Below are 21,437 nucleotides of genomic sequence, written 5' to 3' on the forward strand. Positions count from 1 at the left end.
GTGTATACCGATGAAGTACAATGCAGAGCCTTGATCGGTCGATGCTGATGCTCGTCTTTTTTGAATCACACAACCTCCAAAAACTCACTGAAATTTCTGGCATCATTGTCAGAAATGTCATTTTACCCAGATGAAATACAGTCAGTCCTATGAGATGACTCAGAATCTGAATAGCACTTGACTAATTTTCAATGAATAACAACCAAAAAAAAAAAAAAAAAACCTTTTGACACAGTTTTATATGGAATTGTTTCAGGATCTTATGACAATATTGTGCATGAGAAAATATTTTGCCACTGTTATGGAAAATAAACTGATTGGTTGATATGCTTTGTTATACCAAGAAAAAGAGTTTGATACATTCTTTCTCTCTGTGTATACCGATGAAGTACAATGCAGAGCCATGGTTGATGCTAATGCTTGTCTTTTTTGAATCACGTAACCTCGAACCTCCAACTGGCACATGCAGAGATGACACCAGAAGCCACGAAAAACATAAACACCACATGAGCCCGCCTGTTTGAAACCTTTTTTTAAAGAGCGACTAGTTACCAAGGTGTAGCCTGATTAGCATTCGTTCACATACTAATCAACACCGTCTGCGCACACACGTCTTGCGCGTCCATATGTATGTATTCAGAAATGCACGTACAAACATGCATATCCACTTGGATTCTCATTTGTGCCCATACACACGTAGCTCACACCTCAGTCTCTGCAAGATGCACACATTTACATGCACAACATAGCAGGTGTTTACATAAGCTCACCTCATCTGCTATGTGGGTATATGCACACACATACACACAGGAACAAACAGATCACATCCTACACATATTAATAACGGCACATTAGCACTGTTGAAGATCGAGCCAGATGATTAAAATCCCATTCTCAGGTTAATTGGCTAAAGGAGCTCTTCCTGACTTCATCAGTGCCCAACACAAAAGAGGTCCCACTTAATGCAGCTCTGGTAGAAGCCCCTGGGCATAGTGATAACATATTGGGGATGTCAAGAAAACTCCGGAGGCCTATAATGGCCTCACAGCTCCATTTCAAATGTGGTTAACCTTAAGAGTTATTTATCACTGGGAGGGTCACTGGGGGGCACTTATTATTTACTGCTGGACATGCAGAAGGTTTGGGGGAGAGGGGTGGGGTCAGTGGAAGAGTTGAGAGGCAGCCACCCTCATCGTCATCCACTTGGTTCGAACTTTTGTAGTTGAGTACATTCATCACTACTGTTTAACTACTTGGTTAAGATGAGGATATTTCACCGACACGTCAACTCTACTTTGCATTAAATTGTTGCAAAGCAAGAGCCAAAGAACATCAGAAGTAGACTGCTAAATGCCTTCTTGGTATCCCCGGAGCACAGCTCATTTCCATAAGTCTGAGGTTGGGATTTTCTCTGGTGAGGCAGTAATGGTCATGAAGCAGTATGGATAATGGGCCGCAGCCAGCTGATGGAGTCCTGAATAGGACATGTGAAGACTTTAGAGGCAGCCATAGCCCTCCTCTCTTTTTCTCTTTAGATTTGTTGCCTTTTTGTACCGGGTGTCTGTCTCCCGGAACAAACCCCGGAGCCTTCAGATGTGGCTAAACGATAGAGAAAAAGGGCAAGCTGAATGTTTTCAAAGCTGATTTCATCACGCCCATAAATCTCTGAGAAATCAAAGCCCATCTTATGCCCGCCCCTGTCCTCTCTTTTTGTCTTGCTAATACACATTAGAGTGCGGCTGGCTGCCCACTTTGACGGCAGCCGGGACAGGATCTGGGCAAAGTTGCAGATGTGGAACCTGGAGGCACCTTTGACCCATGACCCCTGCTGTTAAATCCTGCCACAAGCATCCGCCTCAGACCCCCGCCATGCACAGGAATCTCCCAGCTCCTTTTCCTGCTGCAAACTCAGAGGGAGACATGGAGATATATAGGTAGAGAATGACAGCAACAGATCGTGTTTTTCCAGTTCATATAAATGTGTGCTCTGCTCTCAGCACACAAGTACCAAGAGTACATCCCCATGGCCACACACAGATGTATGCACCCACACAAACACAGATACAAACCACCTACAGAGACACACACCCAGGGTATGAATGCATTCGAGGTTAATTACGAGCATGAATAAAGGCCTGCTTCAAATACACTAAATTACCCATCTTGCACGCTCTTGGGTGTTGCATAGTTGCATTGAAAAGAGCAAGGCACAGATGAGACAAAGCCTCCTTCAGCAGTCCGCCATCAGGAGTGACAGAGGGATTTAACACACTCATCCCTCTGTTGATTTCATAACTAACCACGCCCAGTGATGCTTTCACAGCCAATAGATTAAATATTGCACCAACTGTTGAAAGCAAAACCTCCAACACTGCATAAGGACATGAAAGAGCGAAACTATATTTTCATTTATTAAGAAAGAAAGTTTTGAAAAACAACATCACAGCTGATGCTCTCGAAATCCCAAGAGATGCTGACTAATATTTGATTCAAAACATCGCTCCTGTAACTTGAGACTTAATCAAAACAATGTGTTCATTAATAATTCAGTGCCAGCAGCAAGATTCAACCAGTCTCAGTCACTGTGTAAGATTATTCATATAATGGTGGAGAGGTTTGTTGCATGGAAAAAGGGGAAAAGAAAAATCAATTATTCACTGCATTTTTTTCTTTTTCTTTTTCTTTTTTCTTTTTTTTTCTTTTTTTTTTTTTTTTTGCAGGATCCATAAATATCATGGAGGAATGTTGGAACCCATGCTAACATTTGGTGCCTCATTGTGGTGTATGTGTGTATGGGTGTGCGCATGGCTTTTTTCGTGTGTTTGCATGTGCTTGCACCACACGCAGACACACAGACATTCATGCATATGCACACAAACACACACAAAAGCTGCGTGGCCACATTATCCAGCTAAATAGTTCTTCTAATCTGGCACCGGAGGCTAACAAGGGTTCCTCTCTGAGTGTCATGAGGCCACCGACACAAATTTTTCCTCCTTTAATTATATAACTGTGAGTCGGAGAGTATCTGTCTTGCCATTCTCTGGTGTTTTCAGGCCTGAGCAGAACTCCTCCAAATTAGAGAGCAGTGTGACAGTGTCAAGATGCATCACAGTGGGGAAACATGGGACAGCGGTTACACGACTACTGATCCATTTGTGAGCCTCAAATACACTTACCACAGTGGGGTTGGAGATGAAAATATGCAGATAATTTGAGAGCACTTGTGAAAGCTTGCACATGCAAGCACATGAGGATTATTGCTCTCAAAGTGGCACTAAAATGATCTGAAAACAAGATACACTGTGAGTGGAAAGAAATCTTCTTCTCTTCATACATACATTAGATAACAATCGCCCCAGAATGAAGTTAATGAATGTATTTGGTCATTTTATCTGTGAATATGGCAACATGTATGGCTCCGCTGTGACACAAGTAACTACTGTAGTCAGCATTGCTATTAAGCACCAGGCAACGACTCAGTAGTTGACAGTAAGGCGGATTCAGAGGGTGACAGGAAGAAGGGAAATTTCTCGCCGTGCCCAAAACTATACTGCCAGATTTAATGTCCTGTATCTGACTGTGTATGCTCCATGCTAGTCATCCCTCATAAATTTAACCAATATTCAGGACACAATTCCATCATTAATCTTAATGTAAAATATAACCCAGCCTAAATCTGCATCAATGTGTCAATTGACGTCTTCTGTAGCTACTTCAGCGAGCGCGTGAATCAATGTATCGTTGGAATATTCTTTTTATTTGATTAGCTGGTGCGTGGCAGGGCCTTCTGAGCTCTACCTGGATCTCACTTGATTCTTCTACCTGTTCCATTGTTATAAAAAATAGCGGCACAACTTGGTGGGTGTTATCCACCAGTAATTTCTCTACGTGACAAATACTAAGTGTGGCGTGTGAGCATGTGAACGGGTTGAAATGTGTGTGTCTCACGCCCAATGCGTGAGATTTGAGAGCCCTGTGTTGACATGTGATCTGTCATCGTGACACGCATCAGAAGAGGCAACAAAACCAACAACCGTGTCAAAACCAACAGCTGTTAAACCAGCCAACCGCCTCTAAATTGGAAGATACACAAAAAACCAAATCAGACGTGATTAGAGTCATCATCTCTGCAAGGTAGCAAGAGACATTCAAAACATCCTCTTTCTTAAATTTACCTACAGGATTAGATTCTTCTCCACTTTGATTTGTCTCCCCATGGTGACAGTAAATGAAATGCTGCTTGAAAAAGACACTCCCGAGTCGTGGAAAGGAATATTTTTTTTTACTTTTTACATACAAAGAAAAAAGCTTTGAGAAAGTCACAGAATCACCAGATATTGTTTTAATTATAAAATTCCAGTTGCAATTGGGAAGTGTGGTTGACATAAAACATGTCACTAAAGGTCAGTGGGGATGTTGCCACAAACACCAGCTTTGCCATAAGCCATAGGCCTGTAAACAAAACAGGATCTATGGTGGATCAGAGGTCAGGTAATGGCACATGATTTGATCACAGACAGTCATTTTTCATTGGGTTGAATAGGCCTGAGTGGCTGATGTGATATCTGCTATCTGCTAGGAGATCAGATGAAGGATGGGTGTTGTGGGCCAATCAGGGGTCAAACAGAAGTAGCGGTGTTATTTCAACCTTACTGACCCTGGCCAGTGTCCCCGACCTTCCCAGTGGATTTGAGGGTGGACGGGGAGTTGAGACTGGCTGAGGTGTAGGGGTGGAAAATGAGTGTCTTTGTTTGCCTTCCCAGCCAGGCCGCCCTTCTTGGGTGACTGATGATCAGAGTCCTGGTGGCCACTGAAGTCTGGACAAATGAAGGCTAGCATTACACCCTCAGCAAACACTCCACACCCAGCACTACAGAGAAATGCTGCCTGAGACTATTCCTTAAACTAGCCAAAGGACTCACACAGTCAAAAATACACACACACGCACACAGGTAGGTCCAGAGGTTGTGACCATTTCAAAAGCTATCAGCTAAGTCTCATGGCTGCTCAAACAGATAACCAGTGTGCATGTCAGGATGACTCTCTTATCTCTCTTTATAAGGGCCTGTGGCCCCTGGTGGGCTGCTTCCTCAGCAGTAATGTCCCATGGGTCACCTGCATCTTGAGATTAGACATGATATCCTCTTTCCCATCACTGGTCTTCCACCAGCCAGGTTAAGTTTGTATCCATTCATCATCATTTGTCCTCAAAGAAAAACAGTTGAGGTCAGTCAGTCTTTATCTACTGCAAGAAAGCCTCAAGTTTTATGTAAAAGGTAACTGTTGCTATGCCAACAGCCATGCGAATTTGTAAATGACCATGGTTAATCAGCAAGTAAATGTTCTTGTAAAAGTCTAATCAGTAGCTGACCTGTATCACCTTTTGTGGCATCAAGACTGCCCTACAAGGCATTGGATTTGTTAATGTTTGTTTCAGTGACTTCGAGATGTTTTTTTCTCAAACTGATTGGTGTAGATGATGACTGACAGAATGTAACAGCTACAAAAGAATGTTAAACATGGTTTGAGGCTATAAACGATGTGTACATTTACTCTCTTTGACATCACTGGAGCCTATTTGCCTGTACAGATGAATCTAAAGTAGCAGAGATTATGTCCTATTTACAAATCCAACCCCAGAAGAGTTTTTGTGTATATACCTTTAATTTATTTTATCAAGAATTCCAGATTGGGTCTTCTCAGAGTGTTGATGTGAGAGAGACACTGGACAATGTAAGCAGCAGGAAAGCCAGCAAACCTCTTAAACTGTTGGCATAAACCTGTAAACATCCAAGAATCCCTATTGTAAGCAGTCAGTCTGAACCTTGTTATCCCATCGTTAACCCTGTCCATGACAAGGTTCAGAGCTCTGAACATTAAAACAGGGAGAGAGAGAGAGAGAGAGAGAGAGAGAGAGAGAGTGTGTGTGAGAGAGAGAGAGAGAGAGAGAGAGAGAGAGAGACAGGGAAACTGAAACTCTTTTTCACGAAGCGAAAAAGAGAGCATGGCAGTGAGGGCTCAGAGCAGAGATCCCTGGTTCAGACAGGGTTAGTGGGTTCTCCCCAACGTCTGCATAATGCAAATATTGACAGTGACTTCATCGTCTCCTGTGATGACCTGGTCCATGTCTGGTCTCCCCTCAGTCACGCTGCTTACACCCAAAAAGCCCAAACAGCTGCACTAGTTTCATTCCACAACTGCCGTGAGCAAATCCAGACCAGCACCCACATCACTAATGATTATCTAGACTGAGCACCGCAGGGATGGGTGTTGCAGCCGGCGGTATGAACCACTCTCAAGTGTGCTCTGTAGGTTTTTATTACATTTTAATTTAGTTAGTGAGTAATAAAAATCTTTCTGGGTGAGTCCCTGCATGCTTGAATGTCATGACTGCACAGAGAGGAATAGAAAGGAGTATAGAGAGATGCATCCCATTAGTTTATCATATATCATATGTATATCATGTAATAAAATCTATTATTATTATTAGTAGTAGTAGTAGTAGTAGTAGTAGTAGTAGTAGTAGTATATCACCTGAGAACAACTTGAGAAACCTCTTTGATGAGAAGTATGTAACAATAAAATCAAATCTTCTCACTGGATAATGATATTGCTAAATATTGCTGTTATAATTTGGACACAAGAGAGATTTAATTGTATGAATAAACTCAGTTCAATTATTAGATTATTGGATAGCAGCTCTAATTTAAAAACAAATAGCAGCTCAACATGAAATATAAAATCAAGATAATTATATTCAGGAGGGTATTGTGCAAGCCAATTAATCTCACTTTTTCTCAAAACAGGGAGAGCATGTAATTAAAGTTATTAAACAAGAAGTGTATGATTTCCATCACTCACCCTCAGCTCCTCAGATAAACAATCTGCTGAAAATCATACCTTTATTATTGCCCTGGAGAGGTAACCCTGTGCCTCCTCACAAAACAACACATCAGTTTTCTATGTTGCGGTGTGGTTTGCGTCAAAATCACAGTTAATTGAGACAAGCCCAGTTAATTCAAAAGTCTCTAAGTGCCTCCTGTTCAATTTCTCACTTGAGGGGGGTGGCAGGGAAAGTAACTGCCCCGGGCTCACACAAGGCTGTGAATCCTGTAAATATGTTCTGGAAAACTTCTGGCCTGGGAGAGTTGTGGGTGAGCAAGAAAATGCTTAAATAGTTAGTCACTTCAATGTCTTCAACAAAACACGCCTCGCAAAAACAAGACTCAACCTCTGCACAGCTGGCATGCACCTCAAACCGCCTGCCATGCCAGGCTACTGGAAAACGAGCTCACAGGAAAGTGCCGTATTGTGTGCAACATTTGTGAAAAGACACAATATATTCTTTGATGAAAGTAAAAGAAATTGCTTCATTCACACATTAGGAATATAACACATTATGAAAGCACCAAAACACAAGAATAGCTCTGAATCACATCAAACAGAAAACTCCCCTACAAACAAACAGTCATGATAAGTGTGACTGCCCATTCATTTGAAACAAACAAACCAAAAAAAAAAAAAAAAAAAAAACTTCAAAAAGGCAGACACATTCTTTGGATATCTACGACCCTCAAATGGCAGCGGCACACAATGGTGATCACTGGGCCTATCGCGAAGAGCATCGGCTAATGAGCCAGTTAACCTCTCACCCCCGGAGACACAGAGGCTACTGATCGACCCCGTGAAGCCAAGCATGAAGCTTGATGTCGCCTCCATCACACAAGGATGCCAGAAGTCTGCGGACAATGTCTTGTTTTCTTTTTTGTTGCAAGTATTACATTAAATGCGGGCATAGATGTGTTTTGACTTGATGCACACATTGTAATCCCCACTGAAAGCATGATTTGCATTTTATTTGTGATGCATTAGTTGAAAAGCCTCTAAAAAGGGAATGGATGATGATGAAAAGTGTGAGGATATGAGAGGGGAAGCTTTTTTTTTTTTTTTAATTTTTGTATTGCCCAAAAAAGCCGACCACAGACCCTGCATCGTTTTTTAAATCCCACAGAATCACAAGTTTTCTCCATTTTCTAGCTACTCTTCACTTTTTCACTTTTCTTCATCTTTTAGCTTTATCCTCCTGTGTCTGTGAACTTGGCAGAAATAAAAAATTATGACAGTTTCCTCTCCAGGTTGCAGCTGAAATTGATGGATGTCAGAGCCTTGACCCGCTTCCTGACTGCATGTATAGAAAATACAACCTGGATATCATCCGTTGATTCAGCCTAGAGTGTCAGAAGTCTACCTTTCTGTATATAGTATATGCAAGCATCTTTGACACAAGTTCTGATTATATTCTACTGGCACCTAGATTCTGCCATTATAACTATTCATTTCCATCTCTGGCTCTTATGGAAGCATCTGACACATCAAAAGTTCACACCATGTTTGGTATGCTGGGTTCACAGCCCCTTCTGACATAATGACTAGCGGCGGAGCAAACAGTCTTATCAAGACGAAACCTCTGAGTCATAAAAAAACAGGATTCATGGGAAGAGGCTCAGGGTTATCACGGGGTGAGATGAGGATTTGTTGGCTGTAAAATCTACGGCGGAGCACAGTGGTCAAGTTCTGACCTGATGTGTTTTTTTCTGGATTGTTTCAAAGCCGTAAAGCATTACAACAGGTAAGCTGCTAATGCAACATCATGGGACTCACATTACACATGTGTAAAATTTCACATGGTTAATGTTGGTCTTCAACTTAAATCATTTAACGCAACTATTTTTTTTGAACAGGTAGAGAAAAAGAGAAAACAATCTGACAGGAGTGACTTTTAAAATAAGAGAAATATGATATATCACTTTTTAATTTCTGGCCAGGCTGAGAAAATATTCAGCATCATGTGCATGTGCATGCATGCTGTCTCACATATAGAAATACACACAATAACACAGGCATAAACCTATTTATACATAAAAAATAAAACACCTGATGGACAACACGGCACAGCACAACATATTGATAGGAGAAATCATTTATGTTCTCAGTGCTATATCTATCAGAGAGGCCATCAAAAGGCCCATTGATTAAGAGAGTGTGATAGGAGGACTATGCAAGGGCGGGACTGTATGTCACACATTCCTACCTCTGCCCCCTATTTCCCATGGGCACAACGAGCACCATAAATCTGATCTGGCCATAAAATGCTGCCCCAACAGAGACAAACATTCAGGCGTAAACACATTCATATACTGTAGATGTGTGCGCTTACAGGCACGCACACACACACACACACACGCAAGCCTTATAAAAGTCTGATTAGTCTTTAAAACTCAATCTCTATCATGACGGCGGCACTAAACATGGATTTATCATAAAGCCTTCCCACATGTCAGCCATAAACATTTCCAATATAAAAACACACAGCGTCAATGCGACCTGCATACCGTAACCTTGCACATAAATACAAAATATAACATGCCTGTGAGCTGTATCCTTGCTGTGTGTCTGTTGTGTGTCTGGCTGGCCTGCACCCACCCAGCCAGAGCAGCCAGACTACAACAGGCTCATGTTGGGCCCACAAGGGTCTTTAGGGTCCCAGGCAACCAGCCGGTAATAATGAAAGGTGCAGGATGGCATACAGGATGCCTGTCATGGCCATGGCCTCCATGAAGTCAGGGCTGACACTTCAATGGCATCATGAGTGAGATCCATCCCAAGCAAGCTATATTCCTGCAGACAGGGCCTCATGTAGCACACATGGACATCAAATACAATGAAACTGTGCAGCTGGCACCTTGTTTTGAGTTTTTGTGTGTGTTTCAGTGGTGTGTGGCTTCTGTCGGGTGAACTCTTCCAGTGTCCAAACATGAACTTTTAAAGAAAAACAGCCTCATTTTAGCTTGACCTCCCTGCCTTTTTCAGTATCAAAATGATTATGACAGAGTTTTCTTGTCTCATTGACCTTATATGGACCAACCATTGCCACACTTGTGTTTGTATTTCCACTCCCTGTGGAGTTAACAGAATTCTAGCTGGTGTGAATGAATCCCAAACCAAATGAATAAGGCAGTTTATGGATAAACCCAGTACCTGGCTCATTGTCCTTGTAGTAAAAAAGACAGTTTTATGTTTTCTCATCAAAAATTGACAGATTTGTAGAAGACATTGCATGACATTGAGCCAAAAGTGGAAAGACAAAAGCATAAAGATGGTAGCATAAATGTTGCCTAGAAACATACAGAAGGGGAAGTAGGGAGGTGAGTGGGAGAGATGGGGAGGGAAAGTGAGGAATGGGGAAAAAATGTGTGAGAAGGAGTGGAAAATGTATTTGTATTTGTGTGTACATATGCATGAATGTGTGTGTGTGTGAGAGAGAGAGAGAGTGTGTGGATGTGTGTGTGTATGAACTTGTAACCCTTCAGTGGAAGTTCAAAGATGAAAATTTCTAAAATTGGAGTTATGTCTATCATTTTCTTCCAAAAGTGATGAAATACTTCATAAACCCGCATTTCACACCTCGTAACATTTTTGAACATTTGTGAACGCCGGACCGTTGTTGAACTTTGAGCTGGATTCCTGTCATGCACCGTAAAAAGCACAGACACGGAGACAGAGCACAACTGCGGCCATGCCAGCTCTTCACACTGCCCTCAGTTTAAATTAAGAAATTGGTGGTGTGCACTTGCTTCCTGTCTTAAGAAGCTTTTTGAAAGATTAATTGCTCCACACCAGCCCCTTACAATATAGGTCAGATAGTGAGCTTTATTTTAGTCTGTTCATTAGTTGCAGGAGGAGGGGAGAGAGAGAAGAGAGGAGAAGAGAGAGAGAGAGAGAGAGAGAGAGCCTTTTGAAAAGATTGAGCAAAGCGCCTCTCAACCTTCTGAGCTGGTCATGCTGTCTCTGGGTGGAAGTTGACTTCTTGATGAGCTAAAGGCGATTTTTCAAAGTTCACAGGGCATGAAGCCATCTCTAAAGCTGACAGGTCTTTGATCCTGTGGTTTCTATGATTTGTTTCTGATTAATGTGCAGTTTAGTCTTTTCCTTCATGTGGATAGAACCCCTACCCTTGACACACACACACACACACACACACACACACACAAACACGCACTCATACTTAGCCCTAGCTCAGTGTCTGAATAGAGCCACGCAGCACTGACAGACTAAGGCAGATGGAGTAAGCCAGACAGCAACACAGAGCCAATTCCAAACATCATCCCAATGCTGTAGGGGAATACTGTTGTTTTTTTTCCCACTGGTTCACTTGCTGAGAGAGGGAAAAAAAAGAAGAAGAATGGCCCCCTTAAGGGAAAAATGTAATAACCAAAACATAGGGAGTGAATTTGTAAAAAAAAAAAAAAAAAAAAAAAAAAAAGAGACTACAAGCTAACCTACAACTGGGAAATGATTTCAATGAAATTACACTGTTTAAAGCAATGGTCATGTTACCTAATCATTCTATTTGCATTTAGAGATTAGAAAAATACGTTTCATTCCTTTATAGTGACTGTGAAGGCATGCAAAACCACAATGCTTTTGGCAATTCCTAAAAGTCTATTCAAATAAAAGAATACACCTTTGCATCCCCATTGTCTACAATATGATTTTCACGCTTTCCTCCGAGTGACCTCGAAGCTTTAGCCAGCAGGAACCAAATGTCTGACTCATAAAAGAATTGTTGCCCTGAGATTGCATTGTAGAAAAAAAAAATGTTTTGAAAGAGAAAAGGAGAGAAAAATAAATAAATCTCATGGTTTGCAGACAGTCTGACACCAAAATTTAGCATTGTTAGTGACGAGTAGTGAGTAAGAAAAGTGGCCATACATGCAGCCTACTTTTGGAAACCAATATAGTCGTTGTAATGATAATAATAACTGCATCATAGCAGACATAATTGAATTAGTCTGCCTCGTCTCTCTTAATATAGAGCAAGTCCCAGTCCTCTGAGCCATGGGTCACTGGTCAGTGGAACTGCTGCACCAGGCGGCTGGGCCCACAGAGTGGAGAGGGACGCAAACCACCAAACTGTCTGAAGTTAATAGGTGGATTTAGAGGAGATAATGTCCCAGAAGATATTGGATGACATTAACTAGTTCAACGTGTGTGTGCCTGTGCATGCATGTGTGCACTCAAGCAATGAGGACATGTACTGTAGAGCCGAACCAACCACACTCCCACACTTTCATCCCTTCCCATCCCTTCCTTTCAGTGCGATCATTGTGATGGCTGCAGCAGAAGCCAAGTCCTGCAAGCCAGAGTCAGGCGGGGCGGAGGATCGAGCGGGTGGTCGTCTGCAAGGCTACTCTATAAAACATCTCCATACAGGAAATATCCTTGGCCCTGTGTTTAACAGGTCCCTGTTGGATCTGATATTTCTAGCTCGTCAGATCTTAATTACTCTCCAGCTCAATGTTGGAAGAGCTGCTATGCTGTAATCCTTTTAATCATTCAGCCGTCATTGCTAGGGACTTGAATTAACAATGCAAACACAAGATAAAATACCTGCCGAAATGACTCAACAGCATGTCCGTCTTCTCTCATCACACAGCAGCAGTTCCTCTATCCTAGATGCTTTTGATGATGATCTTCCTTTATTTTTTGCTGTTGTTTGGATGGCATAACTCCTCACTAGAGTTAATGACAGAAAAAACGCTCTTTCAGACCAGACACTGGTAATAAAGCCACACTGAGTAATTAAGATGTATCAGGTATCACTACATAACAAACAGTGCTAAAGTCAACCAGAGCAGAACTTGACTTTGTCTTCTCTCTCCTTGTAAAATCTTTGAGTCAAAACAGTGACAGCCTGTTCTCAAAAGTAAGACTGGGAAGCCTGCCTACCTACCTTAACTATATATATTCTTGAACATGCTGTGGCAGGTGAGAAGAGATTTTGAAATCCATGTATACCGGGTCACTATATGGGAGATATCTGGCTGAAACAAACCTTGACGATGGCCCTGCAGCTTCATCCTCTCAAACTAACAAGGGGCGCTCAGCATCCAGTGATGTTTATGTAACATGTACCACCCACCAGCAGGTTAAGTAGAACATGGCAAATGAAGGGAAATACCAACAGTGGAACAAGCAGAGTTTCTACCCTATAGATGGGATATGGGTGACCCAGATAAAGCTGTCTCCCATGATGAGGACTGAAACTAATTCCCTTCCTGTCCCAAATGCCAGTATCGGTTGAGATCCAGAAAAGGAGACTATGAACCTCTTGATTGTGCACCTCATTACTTTAGAAGCCCCAAGTCGACATAAAGAGTATCACACAAAGGGAAAAGACAGGCGATCAGCGGAAAACATATCTCTACGCGTCTGTAGATGCTGGAGATCGCAATGAAAGCACTCTCACTCATGCATAATATAAACATTTTATATGTGGTGTGCCAATAGCTGCGTAGTGAAGCCATGGCGGAGCAGTTTCATCACACAATGAGGAACGCAAGAGAGGAGATCAGAGGAGGTTCTATAATAATTCCTCTCCGTAACTTCGACCAGCTGGTGTACACCCACAGAGTGGAAAACTGGGCTCCAGGGTTCAGCCTGTTGTCTCACAGTGTGACTAAATGGTAGTCATCAAAGGGAAAGTGGTGGAAAGTCAGTTTTTGAAATAATTAGAGGATAATTGCTGAGGCTTTAAGATGTGGTACGAGGCAGAGCGAGACTGGTTATGGAGAGAAGGGGAGGGGAGGGGGGCAGATTCCTTGTCTTTTGTTGGATCTTTCCGTGGAGAACACTGAATTGGGATAGATAGATTGAGCATCATCCCCTGGCAGTGACAATATGTGGATAAACTAATGACCATGGATTGTAGGTAAAGCTGTGTATTTCTGCCAGGACAGAAAAAGAAAACCGAATCAGAATCATGTTATAACAAAAATGTATTGCTATAACAAAATAATCAGTCAAATTATAACAAGATATTTTCACATCATTATGCCATGCGAACTTATCACTTTATAACAAGAAACTTTTCATGTTATAACATGTAAAAATATACTATTTATCTTATAACATAAAACATTTTATGTTATAACAAGACAGCTCTTCCTCCTTTGCATTCCTGCGTGTTTTGCATTGGAGCCAATAGAGCAGTGGAAAAAGAGAGTTTGTCATCCAGGTGACAATGAATGACAGCACATCCCCGAAACCATGGCAACAAAAGGAATTCTACTCAATAGAGCCCATGACGAATCAGGGCCTTGATGCTTACGCACTCCAATGGAGGATGGCTGGGGGAGGGAGGTCGAAGACAGAATTCATTCAGATTGGGAATGTCTCACAATCTGTATGAGAAGAAATTTGATAGCAAGAACAGCATCCACTGGGTATTAATTTAAACCTTGCTGCATCCTGTTCACACTTAGGGATTGAGAGAGAAGTGAATGAAGTGTAATGTTACAGAAGGCTGTCAAGATTTATATATCAGTAAATCTTGTGAGATTACATTTATGTATAATTTCTGCCTCAGTAACATCACGACAATCCCAATGATATTCAGCAATTGAATAACAACAGAAGAAGGCACGCTGCAAATGAGGTGACAATGATTATTACTTTGGTATTTTTAGAGAAGTTGTAATAATTTAGCCGCTCAGGTAGTGGATAATGATGCAGGCAGTGAGTTCAGAGAAACTCATACCACAGTCCATTTGAAAATCCAGCAGTTTCACGCATAATTTCACAAACTGGAAAAGACACATTTTCAGTTTCTTCAGTGTTTCTTCCACCACAATATGCTGCTGAGCTAGCGGCTGTGCATCGGGGGTGACAGAGTGCCACACCTGAATGGTCAGGCCCCTCAAACAACAACAAAACCACAGCCTTGGCCCACTCCTGTGTTTTTGAATGCAGAAATCTCAAAAGCATCTGTACAATGAGTTACTTCAGTTCACTCACTAGAAACTCAGAAACTCCTGCTGATATTGGTGAGTCTTATTATGCTTAAGGAAAACAGAAAATATCACCCACTGGAACCTTTAACCCTTTGTACCATTGAATGCATACTGATGACTAGTGTGATATAAGACCAGTGTCACACTCACACTATGGTTTGAAACTATAGGTGCTATGTATTATCTAACAGGCAGATGGTGATGATTAGGCATCCGGTTTCACACAGTTGCATGATGGTAGTAAGTGGATGTGGAGAGCATTCTGGGATGCTGACAGGGATGATTGACAGTTTTAGTTTGGGTCACTTGCTGTGGCACCCCTGTATCGGCTTGCCACCAACAATCAACAGAAAACTTGAGAAATCATAATGAAATCCTGCATTTTAGCCAGCAGACTGTGCTAACAGTGAAAGCCTATAGAAAAACAAGGAGAAGAAATTCAAAATATTCAAGGAGAGATAAGCGATCCGGCTGTATGGATATGAGATAAACACAGTCTGTTGGGGGGGTCGTCTTGGGAAATTCCCAGTTCCGTTCTGACATTGCTTTAATTTCCGTTTAATCCCAGGAGCAGGAGTTTAACGAACCAATTAATTGCAAAATCAGATTAAATCCCTGAAAGCCTTGAAATTATCTCAGTGTTAAGTGTTTCAGATGCTCAAGGCAAACATGCATATTGTTGGTCCTGCTTCATTTTTACTGCTGTCAAGTCCTTGAATCATGAACCCCTGCTAACTCCCCTCCTTCTGCATGTCCACAGTCACATTGTGAAATACATCTCGCAACATATCTTTATGAAACATGATGCCATATGGGCTTGTCTCAGAGGGAGTTGTGCTATTTTCAGACACATTGCTTTAAATGTAGTTTTATCTCTGACACACATGTACAGATAAATGTAAGTGTCTGCGCCTGAGCCCAGTGTTACACAGCTCAGCTGGCACTATGTCCTACACTCCAGATTAGCACCAGCTAAAGAACAAGGATCCAACTGGTGGGCCTTGCTGGAGGTTAGAGACAGACAGCAGACAGCCCTGTAGGTAATCCTACAGAGAGACCCCGTCCCCCTTAACCCCACAAGGTCCAAATCTTGGATTATGAAGGTGACATTAGTCCATTGAGAGTAAGTGGCTATAAACACCTCATCAGAGAGAAAGCAAGATAAGACCGGAGCAGCTGTTAGATGTCTGAAGCAGGCGAGATCACAGGTGCCACTGAGCAACAAATATTTTATCAAACCACCATGATTTATGAAATTCAATAGGCAATATGACTCTCATTGCATCTTTTTTTATCAGCACGTTGAATCAGACAAGCCAAACAAGCTAGAAGTTATTTTGGGGAGGGCGGGAGGGGGTCGACGGTTATATATAGACTGACACTGATCAAATAATGAGCACCATGGCACAATTAATAAGCCACAATGATTTTGTGATTGGAGACTTGGTGACCAGGCATGGTGAGGCAATGTGATAAAGTCATTATGAAGACATACCACTGGGATATGGAAAGGACTGGTCTGGCCTAATGGAGGGCCCATAGTGGTACCAGGCAGGCGGGCGACTGCAACAAATGCTGATGGGAGACCACAGAATGAACATTAACAACAGAACTGCCTTGATTGGTGAGAGGGAACTTCTCCCTTAGTATCCTTCCCCTGGAGAATCTCTAGTTACATGCGGATTTCACCGGTGGTGATGCAACTGTCTGTCTGCAAAGCATCACTACGGCTATTTGTCTTCCGGACAGTGTGCACTGATAAGTCGTTTTCAGCCTCATGTTTATACTGAAATAACAAAATCTCTTCAGAATTAGCTATATATGAAAAGCTTAACTCAGTCAGAGTTGGCAACATGATGAAAGAAAAAAAAATCTGAACTCTAAAACTCAGATTAAGGGGCAAGTTGAGTGCCATCTGTGAAGCCCAATAATCTCATTGAGCAAAGCCTGAAGCCTACAGCCTTTTGAGAGCATTGGGGAAATCAGCTGTTCTGCACAATGTGCATGTGGACTTAATGTTTTTAAGACAAAGAAAAGAAGGATTTATCCTCTGGACAAGTGACTGTAACTGCAACAGGAGATTACAGGGTAAAAAAAAAATCCTCAAGAGACCTTATTAAGATGAGTGAATTTTCCGTTGGCAATTTGCAGTAATAACAACATCATAAAACAGTGACAACCACATGAGCGAAAGCTGTGCTAATGCAAGAAGGCTGCAGTCTGATTTAATTCCTTGAGGAGCAAAACAGAAGAACAGATTATGAACACTGTAAACAGTGTGAAATTATGTTGGAGAGCCTTGATCACATTAACAACTTTTATATGTTGTCCTTTGAGGGGCAAGGTTCACATTTACTAAACTCAGACTGAGGCAACATTAATGAGGAAGTCAAAATTCAACCTTCACTAAATTCGTTATGATCGTAATCCATTTTACTTCGTTTTAGCTTTTTGTCAAATCATTTCACTAATAGTTTTGTCAGGTACAGACCAGAAAATCTGCTCCTGTCCCAACAAAATCAAATACAAGCGCACCACGTCAACAAAATTCATCTGTCTACGAACAGCTGTGCTTTGATGACCTTATCAGGAGAGTCTTGCGTCTCATTTTTCCAGCTTTAGTAGAGGCTTATTCACACACAAACCCTTAACTATTCAAGCCTCATAAGATGGCACGTCATCCTATGATTTTAAGAAGGACAACATGTTGGGAAATGTTTAGTTATGCTATGTGTTATGACAAGTAGTTCTCAAATCTGGTACAGTATTCATGTGGTTAGATCCTGCCAGTGGGGCGCTGGCATACTGTAGTAGCACAACTGAATCTGACAGCATTAAATCCACACCACTCAGATTTGACCTGACAAGCCTAAGGTGTGAACCGAGTTGGTGAACGCGTTAGTAATTTACATTAACATCTGCCTCATCTTCAAACATGAACTCGTCTCCGTGTCTTATTTGAAGTTCCCATCCTCAAAGGAAGTTGGTCCAAGACACCACGAGGGCCTTTTGGAAGGGGGATTAGGTTTGGATTAGCCATGTCAGCACATATACGTCAACCCCAAGTCTACCAATTGAGATTAATGCTTGCCCTTGCTATCGGATTAGGATTAGGCTTTGGACAATGCAGAATAAAAGATTAAGGGCCAGAGAGGAAGACAGTGTCTTGATAACCTCTGAAGCAAGGTGTACCCAAGAGTGATCGTGTCTCTGTTCTTTGCTTTTCATTGTGGACACAATGTTCATTACAAGGATATCAGTTCTGCCTGGAGCCGGTCTTTGACAGGTTTTGAAGGTGCATCTCAACAATCCCGCTTATAGACAACTCCCCTGGATAAACAACAACAGAGCAAAATGTTTTGAAGCCACTTTCCACAATTTTCCTTCATTGCTCTGTTGAGTCTTGAAGAATAGGACCTGCTAATGGAAAATGATTTCCTCACAATTTTCAGAACACACTTGAGACTCAAAATACAGATCCATTTTGCTCCAGTGATCACAAACAATATGACATGCATGCAAATTAAATAAAGCCACTGCTTGAAAATACTCTTATGTTTTGCTGTCTCATCCTGCCAGACCTTGTATCAAGAGCTCTCCCAAATTCATGTGAGAGTAAAAAGGTCCACAAGGAAAAAAACATGCAGAGGTTTATCTGTGCACTGTTTACAAAGAAAGCCACTTGACTGCAGTCAAATTCTCTGCACAAGTAAAAGGGTAAATTCAAGCTTCCTTTCAGCCTGGGATATTGTCACAGGTTGTCTGTGTACTCAGAGGAGCTTAGTCTCTTTTTTATTCTGCAACAAGCAGTAGACCTTTTTTCCATTACTAATAGATATTTTGATAGACCAAAGCCCCAAGGGTTCCATCTTATTTTCCTGTTTTTTTTAAGGTTGTTTTTACCACTTCAGTAATTTCATATACACATTTTACCTACTCTTGCTCGATTATCTATAATTGAAGCAGTTTGCATGGGCCCAAGACCTTATTATATCCTATCTTCATTTAATCATCTATCTATCTATCTATCTATCTATCTATCTATCTATCTACCTATCTATCTATCTATGTCCATTTTATCATTCATCCATTCATTTACCGCTGTCTGTAAAAATTGCTTATCAAATCTTAAAAAGTAGCTTGGGAACATTTGACTAATTCTTTAATCACTAACAGGAGTGACAAATTCCTCACAGAGTACCAGCCCTCATTAAGTCAGACACAGACTGGAGGAGCAACTCATTTCTGGAGGAGCAGAGCAGCACAACCCTGTTTAACTCAATTCTTACATGTTTGACATCTTGGTAAAAATGGGATTACGATGTAGAGTATGGAAACTACTATGCAGTCGTAATGAGGCCACAGCTGATATTGCTGAGTGCACCCAACAATCCAAATTCCCCTATCTGTTCGCTAAACTAAACAATCTGCTAATGTATGATGTTTTATTTTCTTTCATTTTTGCACAGCAGCTCTGATTCTATTCCCTGGTGGAAGTTGCCAAATAGAAGTGTGAAGTCACTTGGGCGCGCAGGGCTGCCAGGTGTCTATTCTCCCTGTTTTCCCAACCTTCAAACAAAAGCAGCCTGACTTACAACAGCCTGGAGGGATGTATGCTAACAACAATTCCCCGGTTGGGAGCCTAGCAATTACAGCACCCCTCCCTCTATTCCTGTAATTGCAGAGGGAGCTGCTTCCTGAGTGATCAGACTGCGAGCCTGCCACCAGGGAGACTGGCTTCATCACCCAAGGCAGGTCAGGTAAATGAGGCTGTTTTGCTAGAGAGTTAAATAAAGGTTAATGGAGTGGGGTGATTCATTTCTCACTTGAACCATAACCTTTGTTCTAGTGGTAGAAATGCATGGCATGATGGATAGGATATGAAACAAGCTCTCATAGCCAAGGTGCATTGAGCATACAGAGACTATGTTGCCTCCTTAGAATATAATATAGAATAGACACTAAATTTTTAGGCACTAAACAAATCAGCTCTGAGCATCTGAGCTTTAAAATGAGCTTTACAATGAAGGCTTGACCTCTCGTCCTCATGGCGCAGCATCCAAGCAGGAAAAAATATCTCATGTTTACATCCACATAAACACATTTACTAGCTGGAAAACTGACCTCACTACTTGTTGCAGAGTGTCAAGTGGCACCCAGGGGCTTAAGGAATGCCAGTGTTGTTCGTAATCTGTCACTTCTCTAGAGATGAGGAACCTGACACTTACTGTTGTGCGTTCGCCGGGGTCATGGCAACAAAACCCTCCAACTGGCAGCAGCAGCCGCACAAGAGTGTTTACAAGGTTAACAGCATTGTGCTAATTAGCCCGTTACCTCAAGATCATGCAAGATGGTGAATTAGACACAGCGGTACATTATGCCTGCAGGGATCCAGAAAGGTGGGAGAAGTACTTGAATAAGCAGCACAAAACAGCAGACAAGATGATGATGAGCTAAATTAAATCTCCCAGGGTTTGCTCTGCTGCTTTACACAGTTTACTTTATTATGCTCTATGGTAAACCACAAGATGACAAAGACATATATTTGATGATTTTTGGCAAAACATATTTATTTCTTACGTCAAAGAAATAACATGACTGCTCCTTATGATCGACTCCTCCGTCAAACCTGCTTCATAATCATCTTTGTAAAACAACGCATACAGCAAAATAGTGCTTCTACATCAACAGGGTTGCAATATATCATCGTGGAATGACCTCTGTAAAAACTCAACAACTGTATGCCTGTAACGGTTGAATAAAACTCAACCGTACATGAATCTTTAATAAGGAACTGTGGCCCTAAGTAGGTAGACTTAAATTCCCTTTTACCCATCACTGAAATTGGAATACAGAGATCTGGAAAAAAGCTCTCTCAGTAGTTAGTTCCACTGGATTGTTACACTATCACCTGATGTATTTGTGGGGAAGCATCATTATCACAATGTCTAGCATCACCTATGGTGCGAAAACTGTACAGGATGATCTATGAAAGATATTTCAAAACAGATCAATGTATGTGATTGAATCATATAAATTATGATCCATTAGGAGAGAGAGAGTGCTATGAAGGAACAGTGATTAGGCCTTTTGAAGCCTATAATAGCAGCTTTTAGGAAAATGGATTAGAAAAAAAAAAAGAAAACACACACGTACACACACACACACACACACACACACACACACACACACACACACACACAGGTACTGTACTGTGCCCAGACAGTCTGTTGGATGCTAATCAGCATTCCACTGCAAAAGGGAAAAAAAGAGAAATAGTGGTTAAGCTGAAACTCCTGTGGTGGAACTTTATACCATTATATTACCTTAAAGTTGGAACAAGGGTCAACCATCAATGTACTGCCATTAATTCCTTGATGGATCCGTGTTTTATTGCAGTGCTCTGGAGATCAAGGCAGTGCCATCACTCAGCTTTAATTGACATGATGAGGAGCTATTACCGTATTGATCCACCTGGCAAGTGGCACTGGATCAGCTGAGGCCTGTATCGACCTGCCTAAGTGGGCCCATAGACCTCTGAGGGTCAGGCAAATGTTAAAGGGAAATTACCAGTTCTTTGTA

Source organism: Myripristis murdjan, chromosome 8, assembly GCF_902150065.1.
Source record: "Myripristis murdjan chromosome 8, fMyrMur1.1, whole genome shotgun sequence".
Taxonomy (NCBI): Eukaryota; Metazoa; Chordata; class Actinopteri; order Holocentriformes; family Holocentridae; genus Myripristis; species Myripristis murdjan.